The sequence below is a fragment of the Equus przewalskii genome, chromosome 5, assembly GCF_037783145.1.
Source record: "Equus przewalskii isolate Varuska chromosome 5, EquPr2, whole genome shotgun sequence".
In the NCBI taxonomy this organism is placed as follows: Eukaryota; Metazoa; Chordata; class Mammalia; order Perissodactyla; family Equidae; genus Equus; species Equus przewalskii.
Genome location: NC_091835.1, coordinates 68,823,841 through 68,851,794, shown reverse-complemented (window position 1 = coordinate 68,851,794; position 27,954 = coordinate 68,823,841). Strand labels below are relative to the sequence as shown.

Below are 27,954 nucleotides of genomic sequence, written 5' to 3'. Positions count from 1 at the left end.
AATGCAACTGAAAATAATGAAAATTCTTCAAAAATGTCAATCATTAAAGCAAGGTCTTGAAAGAAATTAACATTAGCTAATCTCTTTGCCAAACCAGAATAACAGGAATGAGAAAAATGTATATATAATGAAGGATATGCCTCACATAAAGCAGTGGCAGTTCATAAACTACATGCCACTCACCACAACCCCAGTACTCGATCAGTTTTATTTACTTATTTTTTTTAAGATTTTATTTTTTCCTTTTTCTCCCCAAAGCCCCCCGGTGCATAGTTGTATATTCTTCGTTGTGAGTCCTTCTAGTTGTGGCATGGGGGACGCTGCCTCAGCGTGGTTTGATGAGCAGTGCCATGTCCGCGCCCAGGATTCAAACCAATGAAACACTGGGCCGCCTGCAGCGGAGAGTGCGAACTTAACCACTCAGCCACGGGGCCAGCCCCTGACCAGTTTTAATAATTTCAAGTTCTTTAGCTACAGTTTCTAACTCAATTTTATTTTTATTGCATTGGTGATAAATATAATACATTTTATCCAGAATATTTTTAAATTACTTTTTCACTTCAGATACTAAATTGCAATTGGTAACTTAAACAGTGCCAAGTGATGACTTCAGGAAAATTTTCCAACAAATTTGTAGCTACTCCAGACTTCCTTCCCACTATTGTAGAAGCACCATTAGAACAAAATCCAATTATGATCACTTTCAAGTATTCATTACCAAAGCCACAATCATTCAAAGTAGACAATAACGTATTAGAAATACACTCTGTTGTGGCTGACACCAATTCTTTAAAGTTATAAATATCAATACCAGTATAGAAATGGATTCAACTGTGTACTGGAGATAAATCACTAGGTGCATTTCTTCAAAAGTGTAGATGCCTAATCAATTATAGCACATATCTGGCATTCTCATCTATGATACTCTTAAATATTTTCAGGGGCCAGCCCAGTGGCACAGCGGTTAGGTGCGCATGTTCCGTTCTGGCGGCCCTGGGTTCGCCGGTTCGGATCCCAGATGTGGACATGGCACCTCTTGTCAAGCCATGCTGTGGTAGGCATCCCACATATAAAGTAGAGGAAGATGAGCATGGATGTTAGCTCAGAGCCAGTCTTCCTCAGCAAAAAGAGGAAGATTGGCAGCAGTTAGCTCAGGGCTAATCTTTCTCAAAAAAAAAACCAAAACAACGTCATATAATTTCTTTTGCAATATGTTCTGCTGTTCTTTTGCACTGTATTGTTCGTGTAAACAACTGCCTATATCTACTCCATTTTTCTCTTTTAATTCTATTGCTTCTCTCACTATCAGAGAAAGGCCTATCATGTTTTACTAAACCGTAAAGAGTATTAAAAACTTCTATAATAGCATAATATTTTGTTTACTTTATACACTAAATTGGAAATTGAGTCATTAGTTTATTCTTTTAACAAATCTTGAATTTTAGTACAGTCTTTGGAAATATCATGTTCCCTAATTTTCTTTTTGCAGAAGTTTGCCTAGTAGTTTTATTAATATCATTTGGGATTACTAAATATGTCCTCCATTCTTTGGACTCACGCTTTTCTGCTGTCACACCTAAATGCTGAACTATCAAACTATCTTTACATTCTAATTTATATTTTTTTATTTCAAGCCATTTGTACTGTTCTGAAAACATAACACTTTTCCATTCCAACAATCTAGACGCACAAGATTATCTATTTTTTCCTTTGATGAACATGATGGCTTTTCTTCAATGATTGGCTGTTCAACAACTCTGAAATTTGTTTCCATTAGTTTAGGTATCTCACAATTTTCACTCCTATCATTATTTTCTGTGTCTATTTTAAACTTCTTCAGATTTAAAAAAACTTAAGTCACTGTGTCTCTTTGGCATTTTAGGGATAAGAATCTGAAAAATAATTTTGTTATGTTAGTAAAATTCACAATACTACTTGGGGGTTAACATTATATTTTTGTTAATGATTATGATTTTAGAAATATAATGAATTTTAAGCTAAAATACTTACCTTACTTTTTGGTCTATACTTATACCTTCAGTGTGACTTGCTATTTCTTGAAAATACATCAGTTTTGACTAATTGTTTTTCCAGCAATATTTCACAAAATCAGACTGAATAAATGCTTGATTACGATCTGATTCAGAAAAAAGATGCTCACATCATTGCCAAAGAAGTGTAGTTCAGACACGGATATTGGTTGATATTTTTGTTTAAGATAATCAGTAAGACAAAAGTGAAACAGTGAAGAGGTATATTGGAACTTCATTCATGTATCGACGGCAAGAGAAACTTCTTTGCTAAATTGGATAATAGTTTTCAAATATTTCAAGAATACTGCCTCAAGTTTTTGTTTTATTCATAACATCAAGGCCACAGATATGATACACCTTTAAGTTTAAATTTTGCATTATCAACATTTTCTCCACTAGCCTACTGCCTGTTTTTGTAAATAAACCTTTACTGGATCGTGGCTACTCCCATTTTTAACGTAAGAGTACTTGTGACAAAGACTATACTCCTGGAAAGCCTAAAATATTTACTATTTGGCCCTTTACAGAAAAAGTTGCATATATTTGGTCTAGAAAATCAACAGAACAACAAATGAAGCCCTGATTTGTAGCATTTGCCAACTTCCATGGTGTAAACACTCTGATTGCAGCCAATTTCGTTTTACAAATGTGACATCTCTGAACAGAGTTGGGAAGAGATGCAAACAACACGATACAGTATTTCCATCATACAGGTAATAGAGAACCTCAAGAGCAGAGTTACTAGCAAAATGAAGTAAACAAAGTGACGAGTTTTGAGTATTTATTTCCTGTTTTTAACATATTTAATTGTAAATTTATATAATTTGACTTTTAACAACTGGCTCATAAAATCTCCCCAAAGTTAGCAATCAGCTCTGCAAACTGGTAAAAGCCAACTTTGGTGTACTACTAGCTCTGTTTTCAAAAGGGCACTAAGGGAAGGTTTGGGAGAGCAAGTAATTTGCCTAGTTGGTAAGCGGTTGAGTCAAGACTTAAATGTAGATCCAGAACTCTATTCCAGGTTAGGCTGTCTTCTTAGTGAGAATAATGGCTCTTATTGGCTCGATTAAAAAAAAAAAAATGGGGGTGGAAAGTGACATATATTGAGGGAATTCCACATGCAAGGGAATGCATGTTCTGGAGTACCACTCTATAGCGACAGCGCATACTCTTTCACATCCCCACGCTGCCTGTCAGTTTTGCTAGAGAGTCTTGATGCTTGATATCTACCCAGAAACCAGTCTAGGCTCGATATGTAAAGGCAGAAGGGAACAACTGACTTATCTACCCATCATCTGGTGCTGGAAATTTCTCTTCTTAAAAATTTTCCTTAACTGCTTCAGGAAGTGTAAATACAGGCGCTCACCACTACAAGCCCCTTATAGTACTCATCAACCTACGTGAATTCCGAAAAGCTTTAGAAAACCCGGGGTCTGAAATTCTACAGCACTTGGGGTGCAGGAGAAGGAAAGGACACCATCAAAGGGCAGTCACGCAGCCGCACGCAACCGGGGCAAGAATCAGGGGGCAGGTTGGCCAAGTGCTAGGCCTCCGGACCTTCTCTAAATCTTTCGCACAGCTCCTATTCTAACCGTAAGAATAATGGTTAGAGCTGTCGGAGAACCGGGAGATCTGCCCTTGTCCAACTCCTTCATGTTTATGAGGAAACTCCGCTCTACTGAGGCGAAGCGACCGGATGAAGGTCAAGCGGTCGAACCAGGATTGATTTATAGCTCTGTCCACTACACCACACGGCCTCCTCCCTGCACACAACTTACCCCGAAAGCACCAGGAACCTGGCTGGGGACTGGCCTATAGCTGAGCCTAGGACAAACCTCCCAGTCGCTCCCGAGTCAAACTGCGGTAAGTCTGAGTCACAGGGCTAACGCCAAGGTGGAGAAGCACACAGCCCAAGGCCGTGAAAACTCATGGACTCCTCAGAGAGCAGCGTGGACAGTTAGGGCAGCCACGCCTCCCACAACACCGACGCCGCAAGCCGCGTAGCAACGCGAGCCGCCAAGAGGGTAGGGCACGCAGCCGGCGGCGCGCACGCTCGCCCCGAGGCCGCACGGGAGGCGGGCCGGCGTGCGCGCCCCCGCGGCGGTGGGCGGGGAGAGGGGCGGGGCTCTGAGCAGGACCGGGGCGGGGCCGCAGGAGCTGTAGGTGCTGCAGCTAGGTCGCGACAGGTGCGCGAGGCAGAGCGCCTGGGACCCGTGGCAGGGCTGGTAGCAGCGGGGACGAGAGACCGCTTTTAGCCAGGTAAGGGCCTTCTCTCTCCACATCCTCCACAGCCGGGGAGTGCTCGGAGACCCTGGCTTCCCTCCACACCCTCTTTCTCCCGCGACTTCTCGGGCGGAGGACTGGGGGGACGGAGACGACGACACAAGGGGCGTGAATCCCTTCCTCTCGAAAGGGGGAGTGGAGGAGTCGCTGACCCTCTGCTCTTTCCTCACTTTGGGGTACTGCGCTGGGCTTGGGAGTAATTATGTAGGGCTGAGCCTTTGGTGCCTGAGGGCGGGAGCTGGGAGGACCCCCTCCTTTTCCGCCGGGAACAGTCCTTTCTAACTATATACTTTTTTCGTGTAGTGGAGGAAGGTGGCAGTTCATCAAAATTCAGAATAGTCTCCCGGGGAAATATTCTGATATTCAGCTGCTCTTTTACCTTCTTCACTTTCAGCCATTCCCTCCCTCTTCGATTTTTCTCCCCTTCCATTCTGCTAACTGGACTCTATTTAACACACTTACCCTTTTGAGATGTGTTGAAAATATAGCAGTTTTTGCAGCTGGATGTGTCATCCCTGAATCGCTATCGTGCATATATCGCTAGCATCTGTCACCAACATACGTAGGTGTTAATATAAGGTAACTGTACACTGCTGGCTACCCTGACTAAGCTTGAAGTTGTAGGTGTTAGGAGCGAACCATCTGGCGCCCTTCCTTGCCTCCTTACTCGTGCTTAAGACAAGAAGTTTAGCTGATCCTGGTGAGAGATATTTGAACTACTGTTGTCTTTCACCTAATTCCAGTTTTCAAAAGTCTGCCTAATCCAGATAGTTCTATTGACTTGACTTTTCAAGTTAGTCAGAGGTACTTAGGGAGTTGTCAGCCTTTAACATGAGGTGTTCTTTCTTTTGCTATTGGTTTAAATGGTTAAAGGGAATACTTCTTATCTGCATAGTTACTAATACTATTCACAAACGACAAATATTTTAGGAACCATGAAATAAGACTTTCTTCTGAGGTCTGACGTAGACATAAAAGATGACCCTCAACAAACATTTTCCAAGTTCCTGAGAAGTTATAGCCTGGATGACAGATGATTGTGTTTTAGGTAGACCTCCAAAAAGTTAGAGCTAGCAGGAGAGAAGGTTAAAAACAAAAAGTGTGTGTGTGTCTAGATTTCCTTGTTTTGCATGGGTAGAACACAAAACATGGTACTAGGTAATTACATTGGGAACTTATTTCACTTTTGGACAAAACATTTACTGAGTGCCTCTTGTTTTGTCAGTCCTACTGTGGATTCAAAGTTCCAAACTCCCTACTCTAAAAAAGCTTAAAATCAAATGTGTTAGGCAGATCAAAAGATACCGCTTATAGTATTAGTGAGGCCAGTTCTATCCTAGAGATCAGCCCAGAGTGCTGTGGAAGCACAGGAGTACAGTTCTTTTTAGAAATTCCCTCTTCTATTTTGCCTTAAAAACAAAAGAAACAACAACAATAACAAAAACCTTTGAGTAATAGTGAGTGATTCACTTCAGTCCATGTGTTTGTGTCACTCGTATTTCTCACCTTGTGTTCTGCTGACATGATGGCCTTTTGAAGATGGGGTTAGGACTGGTCATTAATTCTGTGGCAGTTTAGTAAAGAGTTGGTAGAGTTATTTTCATTGTTCTGTATTGGGCGTGGAAGTGTTGTTTTCACATAGTCCCTGAACTGTAGAGCCTCTGGGAAGAGAATAATGTATTGGCAACACTAGCAAAGCAGTGCCATTTTGTAAAAATTACTCCATTGTGTAATTTTGTTTAACTTGGTACCTTCAAGTTTTGTTCCAGACTCTGGTTAAAGGTGGGCCAAATTTCAACCTTCTAATAATTCTAAGAAGAGAAAGCTTCAAAAGTGAAAACAATTCTATTAACAGCACGTCTTGGTGACAGAGGATACTTTTTCTTGCTAAGGTGCCCTCAAAATGTCTTCTTTCTTTCTTTCTTTTTTTTTGGAGGGGCGCCAGAGTGGGTAGGTGGGTGGAGGAAGAAAGGGTCAGAAGTGTTTCAAGATTCTTTGTGGAGTTTTCATGATCTGAAGTCTGTGGTAGTCTTGAGGGCTCTTCATGTGACTGCAGGCTTTTAATTGCCTACTGTGTGCCCGTGTTCTAGTATACAGAGGATGAACATGACACAGTCCCTTCTATATGATTATGTTTTTCATTTTTTAAATAGAGATTTTGAGTTCATAATACAGATTGTGGTTGTTTCATTTGGTAATTTGAGCCATGGTACTTGATAAACACATTTCTTCGACATTCCTCCTTTTTTCTGTTCACACTCTAGGAAAGTGGTCTCCACCAGGAATTTTTGGGAAGGTAGTGGGTATTTGCATGTGTTTGGGGTATCTACAATGATTATATTGTTTTCTTAAAATGTTTTCAAGTACAATTTTAATTATTGTTCCTCTTAGGGTTTCAAGTTCTTGACTTTCCTCTGGTATTTTTCAACAATATACTGTAATTAACTTAGAATTTTCTGTACCAGAAAAGTTCATCAAAGACATATACACACAGACACAAAAGGATGTTGAGAGTGTGGGAGACCATTAGACATCTTTGCCATAAAAGGCCACCTAACCACAAATTGGGAGAATTTGTCATTATTTATGTTGACAGAGAAACTAGTTTTCAGGCATTCTTAATTCTATACACTCAGAAATAGATGAATTTCATTTAGATTGAAATTGTCCTCTTTCTGCAGATAGGAAAATGTGTGGTTTGGTTCCTAAGTCAGGAATTTCCTTAAGAAAAGACTTTTTTTTCCCTGAGGTTGCTATAGTCTTTCACTGTATGTTTTTTGATAAGAAGTTAAAGTACTTTATTTTGGATTGTGTACAGTAATCTCCAGGTGATGTTAAATTACTTAACACAGACTCTCAAGGTTCTTTTGTAACAAATAAGTGGTTGTAAATTGAGTAGTTTCACATAATGATTGAGGAATTGAGATTCTGCAGTAAATAGTACTCCTGGTAGGACCATACTGATGTATTTATTCTGTGGCTGGATACAAAGTCCTTGAGACTCAGTCAAGTTATTGTGCTAATGCAGATCTCTTTTCATAAAAAGGACTAGATTTGACCCAAAAGCAATCCATTATTTAGCGTGTCAAATGATTTCTTTATGCTTGAAAATGTTTGTAGAGACTTTACACGTCCAGTCATAAGAAGTTAACGATACCATGAAATTTTACATTCTTTTTATTTTTAAAGAATTTCTTAATAATGCTACTCTGAAACTAAGAACTTTCATCTTTAGCAAAAAAAGGTGCAACTTTTTTGAATCTCTGAGAACATGTGGAGCTATTTTTTCCCTTATTTATCGTTTAACAGAGCTTACTATATGGAAACCTTTGCAATCCCTCAAACATGTTATTTCTTGCACACCAAAGTATTGCCAATTTTCGTTTCATTACCCATAGACTAGTAATCCTGATATGCTTTTATTTGGCTTTAGATTTCTACAATCTTTTTTTCCTGTGAAATTTAGGCAAATGGCCTAGACCTTCTTTTCCTCAGCGTCAGTTTTACTGAACAGGGAACGTTTGCTTAGATTTGGCTCCCACCTCCAGCACTAGAGGAAACCTCTCTGTCCATGCATAGCACCCATGATTTCTCTCTAATGGCCCTGTCACTGTCACAAGTCCAACATTTGACCAAGTGGACAACTTTTCTGGTTCTTCCTTTCATTTGGCTTTCTTGCTGTGACTCTACCTGTTTCTCTATCTTCTAATCTAACCGTTTCCTCCCATACTCCTTCGCTAACTCAGTCTTTTTGCCCATTAAATGTGGGTGTTTGCCATGACCCTGTCCAACTACCTGTTCTCACTTTACTCTCTCCCTGTGCAATCTAACCTCTTTCCATGACTACAGCTAACACCTCCATGTGAATGATTTGCAAATTTATCTTTTTTAAAACCTTTTTTCATATCATATATGTAATTCTTGTTTTATTTTTGCATATACAAACATACATACACATTTAGAGAATAAGAATTATATATGCTCATTACAGGAAACCTGGGGAAAAAAATTATAAAGAAGATAATATACTCCATAATCTGTTCCAGAGAGAACTACCATTTGGTGTATTTCCTTTTAGTCTTTTCTTTTCTTTGATACACACACACACTCACAAAAACACAAAGGTAGGGGCCGGCCCCTTGGCCGAGTGGTTGGGTTCGTGTGCTGTGCTTCGGCGGCCCAGGGTTTCGCCAGTTCCAATCCTGGGCGTGGATGTGGCACCGCTCATCAAGCCATGTTGAGGCGGTGTCCCACATGCCACAACTAGAAGGACCCACAACTGAAAATACACAACTGTGTACTGGGGGGCTTTGGGGAGTAAAAGTAAAAATAAAATCTTTAAAAAAAACCCCACAAAGATAATTAGCTCATACTATTACAGTAGATATTGTTTAGTATTTGCTTTTTCACTTTACATTTTGTCATAATTTTCCATGGCATCAAAATTATTTGAAAACAATTTCAATGAATGTTTAATACTCAGTTGTATTGATATTGTGTAATTTAACTGTACACTTGGTTGTTTTGATTGTTACAACATTATTGATAGGTTAAAAAAATTGAGAACAAATTTATGCATAACGCTTTGTGCAAATCATTCTTTATTTCTTTAGGTTAGAGTCCTAAAAGTTGACTTACTAGGTCAAAGGGCATGTAAATTAAAAAATATTAATGCTGCCAAATTGCTTTTTATAAAGACTAGCATTCTCACCTGCAGTGGTTGTGAATGCCCATCTTAAAGCATCCTTCATAATGTTGAATCTTATTTTTTTATCTTTACTAATTTATAAGCAAAAGTGATTTCACTTGTGTTTCTTTAATTATAAGAGAAAATGAGCATTTTTCATATATTCATTTCCATTTCCATTTCTTCTGCGAGTTGTCTTTTGGTTAATTCATTCCCATTTTTATTTGGGTCTTATCTTAACATTTTAATTATGTCGTTTTTTTGTTTGGGGTTCTTTTGTTTACTTGGGGCTTTGGGGAATGGAGTACAGGTTTTTGTTAGGCCAAATTGAGTGAGTGGAGTGGTGAAGTAGAAAGTGTACAGAAGTTGAAATTGTGGTGTTTTAAATGCCCATTGTTATGAGAAGCCAGAGCTTGTAATTGTGGAGCAGCACCTGAAAATGGAAATGATGTTCGGTTGAGACTCAGGGTTCCCAGCTTGGCGTTAGGAACCAACCACTTGGGTGATCCTGGGGAAGTCATTCATCCCCTCTGAGCTTCATCTGTAAACGAGAGGGTTGGGCTATTGATCCCAAAGTCCATCAACCTCTGTGTTGAAAGGGTGACTTACAAGCCTCTGCTTGCTAGACATTCTGGAATAATTTTCTGTCCCATCCCTAACCCTTTACCCATTTTAGATATATAGAGCCTGAGGAAAGACTAAATTCAGTAAAGGCAATTTCCATGGGGGTAGCAAGGCATAATGGAGTCTGGGGACAATTTAATGTGTTGGTGCCCTCAGGACAATAGAAGTTGTAACGATTGGAAGTTTTTAGGCACTCTCATAGACTGACACTTGGCAGCCTGAGAAAGTAAGTCATAAGACCCCTGCTGATCTGTGCCACAAAACCCCATCATCTCTAATGGATGTAACGCAAGTCTCATTTTATGACAAGGTTTAAGTTGCAAAGCCAAATTATTTAACAGCTTTCACTATTCCCTACAGAAACGCTTCTTAGTGTTTTTTCTTTGTGATTGTATAAGCTCTTCATCTTAAGATTGATTTTTTGTCCTGTGGTCAAATGTTTAGCTACTTATTTGCCTTTTAATTCTGGATATGGTATATTATTACTTATCTATAAATCTTTTCTTTGAGATTTCTTTTGTTGCTTTTATGTTTAGAAGTCTTTTGCAAGCCATGGCGTTAAGTGTTGACTTTTCCTTCTAATTTTTATGGTTTTATTTTTTATGTGTAATTCTTTAATTTGTCTTGAATTTACTTGGGAGTACCAAACCAGTGTGTTTAGTGCCTTTGCACATGTTCTGAGCTCCAGATCCATATTTCCAACTACCAAGTAGACCATGTGGATAGTCCCTATGCACCGGCACCTGCGTCCACCTAGTTTCCCTAAGGAGAAAGCTTGAAGTTGTCTTAAACACTTCAGTCCTTCTTTCCTCCCCCATTTACTCAATCCCCAAGTTCAGTTGGTCCTACCCCATCAGTAATAATGGCTCTTTTATCAGTCTTCTTATTCAGATCCCTCTTTTTTGCTACAGTCCTTGAGCAATCCTTAAGAGTTGGCTTCAATTTTTTCCCTTTCAATCCAGAGTTGTCATAAAAAAAACAGAACACTGATTTTCAAAGTATGGTTCCGTCGATTACCTGTTTCAGAATCACCTGGGGTGTTGGTTAAAAGGTAGATTCCCAGGTCCCACCTAGACCTACAAATCAATATATCTGGGGGAATGGGGCCGGGAATCTGCAGTTTTAACAACTACCTCATAAGATTCATTTACACACTCAAGGGGAACCAATGCCTGAGTAAATTAAATCTAAATTCCTCTGCATGCCATTTAAGACCCCCTACTCCACACCCTGACAGCCAATTTTTCCAGGCTTATCTCCTACATCTCTACCCACCCACCTTGCACTGTAGCCATACAATGATTCAGAGTTTCCTGGACCCACCCTGTCCTTTCCTGCCTCTGTGCCTTTGCTCATTCAGTTCCCACAGCCTCATGCTCCTCCCCCTCTCTGCTGAAATCCTTTTCCTAAGGAGCTCAAATAAAATGCTACTTTTTTTTTATAAAGCCTTTTCTGATTTCTTCTATTTGAATCAGTGGCTCCCTCCCCAGTCTTCACTTAGCACTTTATTTTTACTTCATTTCTTATCTAATGCTGTCACTATTTATGAATTATTGCTTCCTTAAAGATTATAAGCCTTCTTAGTGTGAGAACCTTGCCTTTCCTTTTCATTTTGTAGCCGTTATACATAAAATAAACAAATACTCATAGAGTATGCGAAATATATCTCATCTTGCAAACACACTGTTATACAGCAGTGTTTGGCTTTGCATCACACTTAGAATAAAATTAAAATCCTTTACCATTGTTTATAAGTCCTTATTTAATCTGGCTGCCACTCATCTCTGTCATCATCTCATACTTCTCTCCTTACTCACTCCTTAGCAATGTTCTTCCTGCCTTAGGGCCTTTGCATTTGCTGTTTCCTCTGCCTGGAAAACTCCCTCATCTCTTCTCTTCACCTGGCTGGCTGCCTCTCTCCTCCCCATCATTCAGGTCTCAGCTCAAATGTCATTCGCTCAAAGAGGCCTTCCCTGACCACTATCTAAAGTAGCTGTCCCCTTTCCTACCACCACTCTGGTTACTCTTTGTATTTCCTTCACAACACTAATCACAGTGTTTAATTGTCCTGCTTCCCCGGTAGAATGGAGGCTTCATGAGAGCAGAGACCTTTTCTGTCAACGTTATATCCTTAACACATAGAGCACTGCTGCTCAATGTTTATTAAATGAGCAAATAAGCCTTGAAGATAGACTTCTCATTTTAACAAGTCTTGTTTGGGTTTGCAATCCAAAGTTTGTTGTTGTTTTTTCTTTTTTAGAAATTTTTTTTTAAGGATTGGCACCTGAGCTAACATCTGTTGCCAACCTTTTTTTTGTTTTCCTTCTTCTCCCCAAAGCCCCCCAGCACATAGTTATATATTCTAGTTGTAGGTCCTTCTGGTTCTGCTGTGTGGGACGCCACCTCAGCATGGCTTGATGAGCGGTGCTAGGTCCGCACCCAGGATCCGACCTCGTGAAGCCCTGGGCCACTGAAGCGCAGCGTGTGTACTTAACCATTCAGCCATGGGGCTGGCCAAGTTGTTTTTTTTTTATGGACAACGGCTGAGGTAGTTCCATCAGGGTTCAAATCAGGTAGCAGTCTCTGAGCATTTCTGAAGGTAGCAGGACAAAGGTTTGGATACTGTGATAGCCAGGATTCAGTTCCATTTGAGTGCAGGTTTTCCAAGGTGTTCCCAGGATCCAGGCCACTATTTTACTACCATTGTCAGCATCTCCTTTCAGGGTTATTACTGCTGGCCAGTGCTAGTCTGTTAGCTCTTACTGCATATTTTAAGGCAAGTGTAGCGCAACTAGAACCCAACTGACTAGAATCCTTCAGCAACCAGAAGTTTTCTTCTGCTTTCTTTCTTTAGGAAAAAAATAAGAAATCTACCTAGAATCCTCAAGGAAAGTATATTTTCATTATACTTACTACGCACCCTGAAATAGGTCAGTGTATTGATGAGAGAATTCTTTAGGAATAGCTTTAAACAAGGAGTTTCTTGTTAACATCTAGTTGAACCAGACAGTGCAACTAATCAGTTCTAATTTCTTCCAATTTCCCTTTGTTGGGTAGACTTATTTTTTAATTCCATTATTCTTTGGCTTGAAACTGGCTTGAAATTTTATTAAAAATTATAGTAGTTTTTATAGTAATGTATAGTTTTCAAAGTACTTTTACTTTTATTCTCTCATTTAATCCTCATAACCATCATCTTAAATTATTATCTGTTTTTGAGATGAAGAAACTGAAACCTAAAGAAGTTGATTGACTTTCCCATGCCAGGTAAAAGACCACTGGCCAGTAAATGCCTCTCAATAACTTTTTAAAACAGCACCATAGTTTGATGTAATTTTAGAAGGTAAACGGTAAAATTTAGTTAAAACATTAACATTAATATATTTGTAACCAGTCCTTAAGAAATAAGATGCATGGTATTGGTTCAGATTAGTAGCAAAATTCTATTACTTCTGTGGCTGTGTGATTAGGTAATTTTTTATGTGACCAGCATCAGCTTCTGGGTTAGCTGCTCAGATTTTTACAGAAAGGAAAGATTAGGGAATTTGCCTAGAGAAGAGTCACTTTTCAGTAAACCCATTTTAATTCTCTTGTTTGAAGGGATTAGTTAAATTGATCTGAACTCGCTTTTCAGATTGAGCAAATCCTGAAAAAAATACATCTAAAATTTCCGATAAGAAGAATGGAAGCCAGGCCCTTCCTGGAAATGGCCAGGAGCAAAACTAAGAAGCTCTGGATTTGGAGAAAACTTGATTAATTATTAAGGACAAAGGACTGGTATAAGGAGGTTATATCTTTAATGGAAGCAGCCTTCTTAAAATAAGTGTATAATTTCTCTTTCTTTGACATTGTAGACTCTTTAATTAGCTACTTTGTCTTAATTAAGCATGTAATTGGCAAGACCTGTGAGCATGTAGTTTCTAGGCAGATATTCAGTTGTGTCGGTGAGACTGTTGAGATATGTGGCAGCTGAGAGCTAGCATAATACTGTTTTTCATTTGTGTAGCAGATATTTACTGAGCCGATACACAGTCCCAGGCACTGATATTTGATGCATCTGATGTTCAAGTGTGGAGTGGTACAAAGGTTAAAGAAGAAACAGGCTGTTCAGAGTGCCTTGTGTAATGCCTTAGTTAACTTTAAATTTCCACATTCTTTTCACAATTAGCTGTGCTTTTCTCTTTAAATTTGAAGTTACTGACATAATTTTCTGTTTTTCTATTTACTGATAGAGATTTTTCTTTACGATGTGTGCAAAAATACTGAAAAAGCCTCAGTCCATTGGATTATGTCTGCCCTTACAATGAGTTAATTATCATCCAGGGGGGAGGGAGAAGAACCAAGTGACTAAGCAACAAATTAGATTTAAGAGAGAGGTAGAATTAAATTTAGATTAGATCTAGTAGTTCCTTAATTTAAAGAAGAAAAAAAACAAGAAAGGTGCCTGGGTGGTTCTTTATGACTAAAAATTTTAGACCAAAGTCAGTTTTTAAAGGCTGTAATTGGAGGTTATTCTTTTACCTGTCTAAATAAGATATATGAAGATTCCAACAATTATGTACAAAACAAATTTGGGTTAAAAAAGTGCAAGAAGGTAAAATATTCAAATGAGTGAATAAAGTAATAGAAGCCATGTAGGAAGACCATAGTTATATCATCTTTGACTTGGAGTTTTTACAGAGGCATTGAGAACACCTAAAATTTGGCCCTTACAAGGTATAATTTGACAGAGATTTAAACATTTTTGTGCAGAGAAAATGGTATCAGAGTTTTAAGCAGATCTGGTGTTCCGGGTAGTCACTACCCGTTTCTCAAAGATGACATTATGTGTGCTCTTTTTTTTTTTATTGCTGATTTAACAAAAACAAGTTGATCCTCAAATACAGTGTACACTAGAACTGCATTTCTGGTTTATTTTCTGTGTTAGAGGCCATTTTGCTTCCATCCCAGCCTCCTAAAAAATGAATAAGGGCTGGCCTGGTGGTGCAGTGGTTAAGGTTGCGTGTTCTGCTTTGGTGGCCTAGAGTTCACCGGTTTGGATCCTGGGTGCGGACCTATGCTGTGGCAGGCGTCCCACATACAAAGTAGAGGAAGATGGGTATGGATGTTAGCTCAGGGCCAGGCCTCCTCAGAAAAAAGAGGAGGATTGACAGCAGATGTTAGTCAGGGCTAATCTTCCTAAGGGGGAAAAAAAAAGAATAAGAGCTAACATTTATTTAACCTCTCTGGGCCTTAGTTTCTTCATCTGTAAAGTAGGACAGTAATATTCTGAGTGTGTTACTGTGAGGATTAAGAAGTTTATATATGCAAAACAATTAAAATAGTACCTGACACATGGTAAATGTTCAGTAAATGTTAGCTATTTTTATTACCACCACCACCACTATCATTATTTATTAAGCACTTATTTTTAGCACTGGGCTCAAAGAACACTTTAGAGATGATGAGACTAAGGGTTAGAGTAATTTTCCTAATGTTGCCCAATAAGTAAGTGGTAGACTCAAGAAGTAGACCTGAGCTAAAAGGAGCCTGGGGCAGAGTCAGCTTAGATGTGGAACAATCTGGGGCATCTGGCCCAGCCTTCAGCATTTCTAGTTTCGAGAAGCTTAGGAAGACAAGACTGGCCCAGACCACCCCCAGATACTGGGAAGATGTGGTTGCAGTAAGTCATTAGAACATGGACATTAGGGTCTGTCAGATTATTTCAAATCCTAGCTCTGCCACTTACTAGCTGTGTGACCTTGAGCAAGTTATTTAACCTCTCTGAGCCTTAGTTTCTTCCTCTGTAAAATGAAAATAATTTTTGCTTCAAGGTATCATAAGGATTTAGTGAATATCAAATGGAATGAATCGCCTTGCTTATGACCAGTGTTCAATAACCGATCCCTAGGCTTATGCCAAGGTGGCCCAAACTTTTACCTGATTCTGAGACAGTCCATCTAGGTGGTGGGTGATCAGGATCTGTGTTTGCCTTCCCTGCTCTGGCTTAATAACCCTGGGATCAAGCCAAAACCCAGTTTCCAAAGCTGTTTTACATTGGAATCATAAGGGACCCTTTTCAGAAAATTTAAATGTCTTTGGACTCCACAGGAGAGATTCAGGTTCCAAAGATGATCCTGATATTCCGAGCGTACTCCCCACCCCCGCACAACTGAGAAGCACTGGACTGGCGAGTTGGGGGTAGCAGCTGAAGCACAACCCTAAGCAGTGGTCTTAATGCCTGGATTGTCACGTAGGGTCAGCCAGGCTTCTCACAGGGCTGTGCCCTGGAGGGAATATTGATGAGCTGTCAAGGGGTAGGTGCCCTACAAAAGGGACCTCTACAGAAATGAGGATCTCATCTGTATAGTCAAGCGACATTTCTATTTGGAAAGAATATTAATGAGGTCTGGATAGGAATCAGACACCAGGAAAGGACAGCTGCTGTAAGGGGCAATTTGAATTGTACAAGGAGTTACACATGATATTCAGAAAGTCCTTGTGCAATTTGAAAAAGAAATTAAGTTCTGGAGATAATAAACAATTTATAAAGGACATTTAAAAAATAAATGTTTCAAAAAGTTAGTGTATTGAGTGACCAATACACATTTGAAAATGTGCTCAATCTTCCCCCATGATTAAAGGAATGGAAACTAAAACAACAGTGTACCATTTTTCACACCGATAGCAGATTGAAAAAAGTAAAAGTGATTAATAATTCTCAATATTGAAAAGGATGTGGAGAATAGGCTTTCTTACATAACCAGTGGTTCAAATGTAAATTGATGCAAAAATATATACAAATTGATGCAACTTTTTTGGAGAAACATTTGGGAATGTCTATTAAAAATTTAATGCATAGGTCTTTTGAACTAGACATGCTGCTTCTAGGAATTTGCACCACAGATGCACACACCTCCAAGTAGGCAGTAGTGGAAGCATGTTCATTGCAGTCTTGTTCTTAATAACGAAGAACTTAAGCAACTTAAAAGTTCATTGACAGGTGCCTGGTTAAATAAGTCACGGACTGTTGTGGAGTGAAGTGGTATGCGGTACTGAAAGGTTGAGGTAGATCCCTATGTCCTGATGTAGGAAGGTGTCCAAGAGGAAGAGAATAATTGCTGAGCAGCACATTAACATAAAACCACTGTAATTTAAAAAAAAATTTATGTATTTATGTGTGATGTGTATTAACATCTCTGTGCTTCAGTTTTCTCATTTGTAAAGTAGGCATCATCATAATAGTATCCACCTCATGAGTTGTTGTGAAGATAAAATGAGATTATATATGTAGAATGCTTAGAAGAGCGACTGACACATATTGTTATGTGTTTGCTATTATTATAAGCAATATCAGAAAGTTTATACTCCAAACTGGGACGGAGGTTACCTGTAGGGGGTAGAATTGGTTTGGGGGGAGGGGCAGGCGAGAGCAGGCAGAGACTTCTATTTCTTATACTGTGTGTTTCCGCATACAGATGGACATGAAGAGCAGGTCCATCCCTTGACCAGTCACTCTGACCAAGGAAGCTAGACAGTGAAAAAAATGGCAGCTCCAGTTTGAGTGCTTGTTGAGACCTGCGGAGGAGAGGTTCCCCAAAGGAAGGGAAGAGGGTGAAGGAGCTGGTGGTGTGGGGAGATGGGAGGCGTGCTGATGGATTCTACCTTGGCTGTGGAAGCTCTTTTTGAAAACCGCTGACCTAATTAAAGATTAAAATTTTTTAAATTGCACAAGAACCTTATGAAGGCCCAACATTTGTTATCTGGATTTATCCTTTTTGCAGTTTAGTTACATTTATACTAAAAAAGTGATTCATATTTAATTTGGCCTTTGAGTAAAAACTGCAAAAAGTAATTGCTCAAAGTGCCCAAAACAAACATTTAAGAAGAGAGAGGTAGTTTTTCTAATAATTATGTAATAAAAATTTCATAAAGAGACCACCAATATTTTAGAGACCACTAATTTCTTTTCAACTAGTATTACTGCCTCCAATATATAATGTAAAGAGAGTAGATTTTGCACTAAAAAAGTCAAACTGCTGAAACAAATGTTACGTTTATGAATTTTTTTTTTTTTTGAGGAAGATTAACCCTGAGCTAACATCCATGCCCATCTTCCTCTACTTTATATGTGGGATGCCTGCCACAGTGTGGTTTGCCAGGCGGTGCCATGTCTGCACCCGGGATCCGAACCGGCGAACCCTGGGCCGCCAAATCAGAACGTGCGTACTTAACCGCTGCGCCACCAGGCTGGCCCCTGAATTATTTTTAATTTGAGCCTTATGACATAAGCCTTGTTAAGACAATATGACATGTAAACTAAGCTAAGTCCAAATATGTGTTCTGTTAACTAAACCTTCAGAATAATGTTTACTGAATGTGTCTTAGACACAAAAGCACACGAAGACTGACAAGATCTGGCTCTGACCTCAAGCAATGTGCCAGGTACTGTTTTGCATTTATTATCTCCTTTTATATTTAGAACAACCTTGTAAGGTAGGTTTATCCTTCTCATTTTGTGTAGAATGAAAGTGTGATACAGAGAGGTCGCCATGCATCTAGTTAGTGCTGGAATCAGAACGGGAATCAGCTGGTATTTCCATTACACAGCTCTGCCTTCAAATAACCAGGGTGTAAGGATGGGTGATATGAGCCCTGTGTGGAGGGCACACTGAGAATTCTGAGAGACTTTAGTGATCATCTGTCATCTAGACTAGTGACTTTCAAACTATAATTTTTTAAATGTTTTATTTAAATATAATTCATATACCATGCACTTATTTAAAGTGTGCAATTCAATGGTTTTTGGTATATTCACAGAATTGTGCAGCTGTCAGCAACAACCATTTTACAGCATTTTCATCACCTGCCAGAAAAAGCCCATACCCATTAGCAGTCAGTTCCCTCCACCCTAAGCCCTAAGTGCTAGGCAACCACTAATCTGCTTTCTGTTTCTATAGATTTGCCTATTCCGGACATTTCGTGTAAATGGAATCATACAATGTGTGATCTATTGTGACTTTCACTTGGCATAATGTTTTCAAGGTTAAGCCACGTTATAGCGTGTATCAGTACTTCATTCCTTTTCATGGCCAAATAATATACTTTTATATAGACAGACCACATTTTCTTTATCCATTCAGTAGCTGATGAACATTTGGAATGTTTCCACTTTGGGGCTATTGTGAATAATGCTGTTATGAACATTTATGTACAAGTTTTTGTGTGGACATGTTTTTATTTCTCTTAGGCATATATATCTATATATATCTAGGAGTGGAATTTCTGGGTCATGTGGTAATTGTATGTTTACCCTTTTGAAGAACTGGCAACTATTTTCCAAAGCAGTTGCACCATTTTGCATTCCATCAGCAGGGTATGAGGGTTTCAGTTTCTCTACATCCTCGCCAACACTTGTCAAACTATAATTTTTTTAACCACATCCCACAATAAGAAATATTTTACATTCTTACCCAGTTTATACACACACAAATCACTGAAACAAAGGCTTTATACAAGAATACCTATACTGTGTGTGGTGCACTTTGGCATTTTCTATTTCATTCTGTTCTTTTTCATTAACGCAAACAAAGATACATGCTGGTTCTGACCCAGTTAAAATTGATTTCACAACTCACTAATTGTGACCTCCAGTTAGAAAAACATAAGGCTATTTTAACCCCTTCATTTACACAAGAGGAAATTGAGGCCCGGAGAGATGACTCGTTCAGCAGATGATACTGCTAATTAGGGACAAATTAAAGATTAGAGCCCAAGCTTGTTGGCTTTCTGCTTTAGTTTTGACATCTCAATAAATTATAGTTGCCCTCATATTCAGTAGATAAAAACAAATTGGAATTTCTGTTCAGATACCATTTTTTTAACCTTGTATATTTTTCTCAAGCAGCGTTTTAAGTTCAGCAACAAACCAAATTGAAAGAAGAAAGAGAATAAAGAATTAAAAAATTGTGTTATCTTGAGTCGTTGGTCTAAACAATGATTTTGAGCCTTCTGGGCAGTGAAGTTCTAGGTAAACCTAGGTGATGAGCAACAAATTTATCAGTTCAGCGTCCCAGATTAATTTTTCTCCAAACCTTAGCCTACCTTTAAAGGGCAGCACTTTTCTTTACACTGCCAAATTTGAAGTGGGCAATATAAAAATATTCTGTGCTGCTGTTTTTCCATTTTTCTTGGAATACATATAGGTCTTAAGCCCTTTTATTTCAGTGTTTTCCAGCATGTGATATAGAAACCTCCAACACTAGAATCACTTCAAGATTCTTGTTAATATATGGCCTTCCTGGGCCCTACTGCAGACCTAATGATTCAGAATTGTAGGATGGGACCTGGAAATCAATATTTTAAACAAACCTCCTAGGTGATTCTTTTTTTTTTTTTTGAGGAAGACTAACCCTGAGCTCACATCTGTCAATCCTCCTCTTTGCTGAGGAAGACTGGCCCTGAGCTAAGATCCGTGCCCACCTTGCTCTACTTTGTATGTGGGAGGCCTGCCACAGCATGGCCGTGTCTGCACCCAGGATTCGAACCGGTGAACCCTGGGCTGCCAAGGTGGAACATGTGCACTTAACCGCTGCGCCACTGGGCTGGCCCAGGTGATTCTTATGTACACTCAAGGTTGTGACCTACTGAATTAATTATTTCTCCCTCACTTTTATTTCTCACCTTAGCTCTCTTTTGGGTTCTAGAATTACTATTTGGCCTTGTTACCTGAAAAGCCAAATGGTTATTTATAAGAAATAGCATTGTAAGAAAACACCTGAATATGCCAGCAGAGGGATTTAACTAAAACAATCTGTATTGATAGGGTTCAGGTTTTTTTCTACCTGAATTTAGTGCTAGAGACCACTTTTTTTTTTTCCCCCAAAGATTTTAGGGGCCAGCCCCATGGCCAACTGGTTAAGTTCACATGCTCTGCTGCGGTGGCCCAGGGATTCACTGGTTCAGATCCTCGGCACAGACATGGCACTGCTCATCAGGCCACAGTGAGGCAGCATCCCACATGCCACAGCTGGTAGGACCTGCAGCTAAGATGTACAACTATGTACCAGGGGGATTTGGGGAGATAAAGCAGAAAAAAAAAAAAGATTTTATTTTTCCTTTTTCTCCCAAAGCCCCCCTGGTACATAGCTGTGTATTTTTAGTTGTGGGTCCTTCTGGTTGTGGCATGTGGGACGCCGCCTCAGCATGGCTTGATGATCAGTGCCATGTCCACGCCCAGGATTCGAACCAGCGAAACCCTGAACCACCGAACCAGAGTGTGCAAACTTAACGACTTGGCCACGGGGCCAGCCTGAGACCATTTTTTGATGGTTATATCCGCTGGCTTCCCATAATCTGGAATGATTTATCTTGGAAGAAACACAACCTACTCTTCTGTTGCATTTTCTTTTCCCCTAAAGCACTAGTCTATAAAATTAGCTAAATCCATGGACCAGCCTATTGGCACAGTGGTTAAGTGCGCACATTCCACTTCGGTGGCCCAAGGTTCGCAGGTTCAAATCCCGGGTGTGGACGTGGCACCACTTGGCAAGCCATGCTGTGGTAGGCATCCCACATATAAAGTAGAGGAGATGGGCATGGATGTTAGCTCAGGGCCAGTCTTCCTCAGCAAAAAGAGGAGGATTTGTGGCGGATGTTGGCTCAGGGCTAATCTTCCTCAAAAAAAAGCTAAATCCAATAAATGATACCTGGTATCCCTCTCTTTATTAAACAAATACTTGAGTGCCCACTGTGTGTCAAGCACTGTTCTGAGAGTTCAAATACAGAGTGATCAAAAAAAATACAGTGTGATCAGTGTTAGGGATAGATCTACTACTTTGGGAACTTAACAGGAACCTCCTAACTCAGGCTTGAGGGGTCAGGGAAGGCATCTGGAGGAAAGTGTCATCTAAGCTAGGACCTGTAGCATAAGGCCAGGGAGAGTCTAAAGCATTTTCAGACAGAGTAAACAGCATGTATGGAGAAAGGCCAGGGATCAAGAGAGGTAAGTTGGGCCTGCCTAAACATGGAGAAAAAGTTTATACAAAGTCCATGTGTGAAAGAAAATAAAGATTGTATGTGACAAAATACTTATTGATTAATGATAATAATAAAGATTTATTAAGCATTTATTAGGGGCTGGGTAGTGTTGTACCTACTTGACTTTTAGGAATTTGTTTTCATTCTCAGAATAATGCTATTGATGCGGGGTCGGTGAGCCAAGGAGTTGAAAGAAAGATTTCTTGGACTCTCAAGATCTGGCAGTAGTGCTCTTTTATTTACAGAATAGTGTAGAGTAGCATGGGGACAGGACCCATGGGCAGTCAGAGATGCTGCGTGGGGACAGGGCCCACGGGCAGGAGGAGGTGCTGCTGCTGCCCCAGCTACTGCTGCAAACGTGGGTGGAGAGTAAGCCTAAATTTAAGGCGTAGGTATGTGAACCATCTCTTTACAAGACAAAGGAAAGAACATGTAAAAAAGTTAAAATGGTATCAGTGAGGTCTGGCCATTGGGTGGTCCCACAATTTTTAGATAAGAATCAAATCGGATTAAGTAAAGGCCAGAAGCCACCACCCTAAATCAGTTACATGAGGTTGCCAGACAGTAACCAATTTAAGTTCTTGCCTTCCCCATTAAGAGTTTCTAGAGATAAGGCCATCCCCCTTCTTCCTGGCACAGAGAGGGAGGCATCTTTACAGATGGAGGTTTCCCTTACAAGTGTAAATGTTTCTCAACAAAGGGCAATCAAACTCCAGTCCTCGGAGCCTGCTTCTCATCTGCAGTTTTAAAATTAACCAGCCTAAAATCCTCATCACTATGAGGTAGTTTCTTTTATCCCTGATTTACAGATAAGGAAACTGAGACAAGAGTATAATAACTTGCCTAAGATCACACAGCTAGTAAGTGGTGTGAGATTCGAACAGCTAGATTTGGACTCCATGGCCTATGCTCTCAGCCTCTTTGCCTTTCTCTCTGCTCTATATGTCACTATATTAGACATTTTATACGGAACTTTTGATGAGCTAAGGTAGGTGATGGTATAGTCTTCAGAGAGGTCACTAAATTGCCATTGGTCACCAGAATTAGAAAAAGGCAGAGTAAGAGCCGGTACGTCTTTTTAACTTCAGAACTTGTGTACATTTTGTTATATCATACTATCCTTGATGTTATATTATTTGCTTGGATATAAGCAAACATTCATGTGCCTGCTCGTCTTTGGAGAAAAAGTATTTGTGGTTAAATAAACTTAATTTGAGGGGTAGAGGTAAGAGCGGATGATATATATGATTTGGGCCGTGTTATGCTGTGTATTTATGGGACATTTGAGGCTATCCAGCATGCAGTAGAAATTCTAGGAATGGAAGTCAGGAAGATTATGCCTTACGATACAGCTTTGGGAATCATCTGGTGTTAAGTGACCTTTGATGACTGAGAGTGGTTGAGCTCACCCAGAAAGAGGAGAGAAACTAACCCTTCAGTAATGCCTAGGAACTGGGGTGAGTAGAGGAAGAGAGAAGGGATTCAGTGAGAAAATTGGGAATGATTTGAAAGACAGGAAAGGAATCAGGAGAGTTCCATTTAAGAAAAAACAAGGCAAAATACCATCTCAAAAATGAGGAACTAATCAACAATTCAAATGGCAACAGAGAAGGTTAAAAACTGAGACGTTGTCCTTGGATTTGGCAGTAAGCAATCTTTAGGAGAATAATTTGAGTAGAATGGGTGGAGTAGAAGCTAGACCCAAATGGGCAGAGGAATGAATAGAATATAAGGAAGTGGGAACAATGAGTACCTGGAGGCTAAGGTTTGGCAGTAAAGGTAGGACAAAGGTGAGGTGGTAGTTTGCGGGGGCGGGGCGGTGGGGGGGAGGTTCAAGGGAAAAAAGGATTATTTATTTAATGCATACATACAAATTTCAGATATGTATACGCACACACACACACTCCCCCAGAAATGTAAGCATGTTTTTAGGTAGAAAAGGCAAAGTCAGAGGTAGAGGTGAAGTGAGGTTCTGGAAAGGTAGAAGGGAAAGATCAGGCATTCAGATGGGCTGTGGTGACACTTGTTTTTCCCCAGACGCAGGGGAGAGGAAGGAGAGATGATATCTGAAGGTGCTTTTTTTTCTTCTTTTTATCTATGGACTGGTGAAGTGTAAATCACTAAGGGTGAATGTTTGCAAGCGCCAAGTGAAAGTTGCTCTGATTCTTTGGTGAGCAGTTTCCAGAAGTAAAATTGCTGCTCATTACAACAACTTCTCTTTCATTACTCTTAAAAGGAGATTAAAAAAAAGAGACAAAATGTTATTGAAGTGACTCTGTCCTGATGCAAATATCTACATCTTTGTTGACCCCTGGGAATTTGGTCATTGTTACAATTTACCTGTTGTCTAGGATGCATGTTTCTGCAGAGACCTAGCTAAAGCTCTTTTAAGAACAGTAGCAATGATTATTCTAACATGCCTACAGCCTTGTCTGTCACCATGTTGCTGAATAATAAAGCAATGAGCCTTTTATGTATAGTATTTGAAGTTATTTAGTGGTTCCATTTTTTTCATATCACTTGAGTTTATCTGAGTTTGAATAAGCTAAAATTACTAACTCACAGTTCTGAAAACTGATATGTGCTTTCTCAACAATTAGTCCTCGGACTGCAATAAACATTCATTTTTTTGTACTGATAGTGTTTTGGATAAAATTTAAACCTTTGTGCAATTTCATTCAAGAAATATAGAGAGAGTTCCTTCTATTTAGAAAGCTTTATACTAGATGCTAGGAGGGCAAGAGGCAAAGTATATCTGTCCCCTAACCTCAAGAATCTTTCTATTGAGTAGAATTTATAAAATTATGATAAGGCAGGGGAAGTGACCTATGCTGATTGGAACTAGGGCTAGGGCAGTTCAGAAAAGGGTCCTTTGAGGGGGTAGTCTTTCACTTGAGTCTTGAAAGATGAATAGATTGAGGTAGGGATAACATTCCAGGCAGAATGAAAAAATATTTGGTGTATCAAGGGAATAGAAACTGGTAATAGCATAATTTTGGAGATTCTAGTTCTCTTTTCACGTCAAAATAAAAATTCTGTGGACTTAAGCTTCTCACTATCAGAGAAAAAAGTTACAAATAAATAAAAGAGAATACTAGAATGAATCTTGGGATGCTAGACTGGAGTCAGAAGTATCACTATGAATTTATGGTTAAAGAAATATGTGTATATATACACATACCTACAGATAGGTAGATACAGAGATAAATATAGAAATATGGATCTGTGTATATACATGAGTTAATATATAGACATATATTTCCTGGTTCTGTCCCCTAAAAGAGCCTGGAAGCAGAGACATCTCAGTAACAATGAACACACCTAGTACCCAGATCTTGGTTTCTTCAATAAAAGGAACCAGGGCTCCTTGGCGAAGTGATCGATTCCAGGGCTGGAGCAGGGCAAATGCAAGATGAGTCTGGAACATCTTGTAGTGCTAGAAAGTGAGGAAGTGCTTAAAAAAAAAAAAAAAAAAAAAAAAGGTGGCATGTTGAAAGGACACCGGAGCCAAGGTGAAAGAACTCCAAGTTGCCAAAGCTGGAACAATTTGAGAAACAAAATAAAATAACCTAGAGAATAAAATAATCCAGAAATTGTTACAACCCAGGGAATAAAGTAAATATCTGTGAGTCTATACTAATATAAATAAATGATTGGATAAATAAATAAATGAAGAAGAAAGGAAAATTCTTCTTTATAAATGAATTGCGATTACTGAATATAGAAGGAATGAGGACAATGATAAATCACCATTAGAACACCGTAGTAATAATTGCTGAAGGCAAGATTCACCCATGAATGCTAAAATTGGCAAGTAAAAGTTTAAAGAGGAACAGGATTAAAGTACTCCCTCCAAATATTTATGAATTATTAAGGGAAAAAAATAGTGACTTTCCAGTGGAGAAACCTGGCAGACACTGCCTTAGCCAAGTGATTGAAGTTAACATCACCAGGAATAAGACCTCAGCATCTTGTATCCTCTGATATGTACTGGGAAAGGCACATCAGCTCTAGCATTCTTCCCCAAATTCTATAAACTTAATCTAATCTGAGGAAGCATCATATTTTTTTTAAAAAAGCAACAAACTTTTTTTGAGCATTTCCAGATGTTCTAGACTCATCTTGTATTTGCCCTGCCCCAGCTCTGCAATCAACCACTTCTCTGAGAAGACCTGGTTCTTTTTATTGGAGAAACCAAGAAACCCAAATTTAGGGACGTTCTACATGATATCTGACAAGTACTCTTCGAAAGTGTCAAGGTCATGAAAGGCAAGGAAAAACAGAGGAACTGTCATAGATTGGAGGAGACTTAGGGTCCTAGAACAGATAAAAGACATTAGTGGAAAAACTGGTAGAATTTGAATGAAGTCTGCCCTTTGGTTAATAGTATTGTACCAGTGTTAATTTCTTAATTCTGATAATTGTACTGTGATAATGTAAGATAAAGCTGGGTGAAAGGTATATTATGGGAACTCTTGTACTATCTTTGCAACTCTTGTGTAAATCTAAAGTTATTTCAAAGTAAAAGGTTAACAAAAGCTATTAACTTTCAAAAAATTTTTCAAGTACGTGAATTTAGTCACTATCTTTTTTACAAAAATACACCCTCAGAGATAAATGTAGTTTATATTCTGAAAAAACATTATGTGGGAACCTATTTCGTGTTGCTTTTGTTTTAAATTTCCTTTTGCACCTTGAAGTTTTTTAGGTTGTTTTTCTTTCTTTTAATTATTGCTTCCTTTTACCTGTTGATGTTCAAATGGGAAAGAGTTCTTGGTTAAAAAAAAAAAAGAAAAGACTTTAAAACTCTACAATCTGTTTCTAAAACATAATTTCTCTTAACAAGTGAGTTTGTGCTTTGTTCTTTCTAGTTTTTTGAGGCTATGTTCAGGCAAGTATGCCTCATGCACAAGAAATCATCTCAGGAGGCAAAAATAAGTAAAACAGCACTTCTAAGAGAGAGAGAGAAAGAGAAAGAGAGACTGATGTATAAGAACAGGATTTGATTCGTGGCAGCTCATTTGCTTTTGGCTCAGCCTAGTTTCTGGGAGACAGTTCACTTGCTGTGAATGAATTTATTAGAGCAGGCTTCCTGGAGCAGCTACAGGCCTCACCCTAAGCAATAGCTTAAGGAGACAGATACCTGAGGCCAAGTTTCCCGGTGAGTCATTACCCAACCCTCAAAGTTTCAAGGACCTTAGTTCCAGAGATCTTTATCTCCAGGCTGCAGCTTACCCATAAGGACATTTAGTTGTCCCACTTCAAGCTACCTGGTGTGATAAAAAGAACTTTGAACCAGGAATTAGAACTCTGGCTCTCATACTAACTAGCTGGTGAGTCTGGGAAAATTATTGGAACTTTATGTGGCTCAATTCCCTTACTGTAAAAAAAGGGGATTTGGTTACTTAATTTCTTCTCTCGATGGAAAAATTTGCCATATGTATCTAAAACTGAAGCCATCTTCTTTCTTAGCAAATGCTTCCCCTTTCTGTGTATCCTATTATTATTTGTTTTACCACTCTCCTTCCAGTCTCCGAGGCTAAAAATCTTCAAGTTATTTTTGTAATGCCCATTTCTTTTATCTCTTGCACACAACTGTCAACCAATCCAGGAGTTCTTCCTTCACAGTCAAAGTAGTCGCAGAATGCATATGACCTAAGAGGCTGGGTTTTAGAGTCTGGACAGTAGATTCTTCCTGGGCCGCATGTTAGCTATGTGACCTTAGGCAAATTACTTAACATTAATAAATCACAGTTTTCTTTAATGGAAATAGCACTACTCTATCTCCAGGGGGGTTGTAAGGGTTAAATGAGTTAGTAAGTGCCCAATAAGTGACAGCTACTGTTAGTGTTTTTATGTGGCAATGCAGTGGAATGGATCTTAAAGTCCACTGGGCTTCTGGAAAAAATATTCAAGGATATTTTAGCCCAGACTGACTATCTCCTTCTGGACAGGTCTTTCCAGGTGTTGGTACATGCTCTTTTCACTCTTTTTTTTTTTTTTTTTAAGATTTTATTTTTTTCCTTTTTCTCCCCAGAGCTCCCCAGTACATAGTTGTATATTCTTAGTTGTGAGTCCTTCTAGTTGTGGCATGTGGGATGCCGCCTCAGCGTGGCTCAATGAGCGGTGCCAGGTCCACGCCCAGGATTCGAACCGACGAAACACTGGGCCGCCTGCAGTGGAGCGCGCGAACTTAACCACTCGGCCACGGGCCCGGCCCCCTCTTTTCACTCTTGACAGGATTTCTAGGATTAAGGAAATTGTCCGAAAGTCTGAGAATGGGACTCTCATCTGAATGAGAGCAGGTAA

At 39.3% G+C, this 27,954-nt stretch overlaps 2 protein-coding genes and 2 pseudogenes across 6 annotated transcripts in view; 1 reads left to right on the top strand and 3 right to left on the bottom strand.

The window, feature by feature from the left end:
* Positions 1-4,066, bottom strand: part of LARP4 (La ribonucleoprotein 4) — a 170,654-nt gene extending 166,588 nt beyond the window's left edge. Inside the window, exon 1 of one of the 2 annotated variants that reach the window (XM_070621274.1) lies at positions 3,812-4,066. The gene's annotated coding sequence lies outside the window, so the exon portion shown is untranslated. The remainder of the gene's footprint in view (positions 1-3,811) is intronic. The other variant, XM_070621279.1, reaches the window with a different exon arrangement.
* Positions 413-1,156, bottom strand: LOC139083441 (E3 SUMO-protein ligase KIAA1586-like; annotated as a pseudogene).
* On the bottom strand, positions 1,056-2,011 carry LOC139083583 (E3 SUMO-protein ligase KIAA1586-like; annotated as a pseudogene).
* Positions 4,067-4,130: 64 nt separating the features above from the next.
* LIMA1 (LIM domain and actin binding 1) overlaps positions 4,131-27,954 on the top strand; it is an 81,254-nt gene continuing 57,430 nt past the window's right edge. For 2 of the 4 annotated variants that reach the window (XM_008512483.2, XM_008512473.2), the window contains exon 1: positions 4,131-4,292. The gene's annotated coding sequence lies outside the window, so the exon portion shown is untranslated. Of the gene's footprint in view, positions 4,293-26,907; positions 26,979-27,954 lie in introns of those variants that run through there. The other 2 variants (XM_070621234.1, XM_070621231.1) reach the window with 2 other exon arrangements.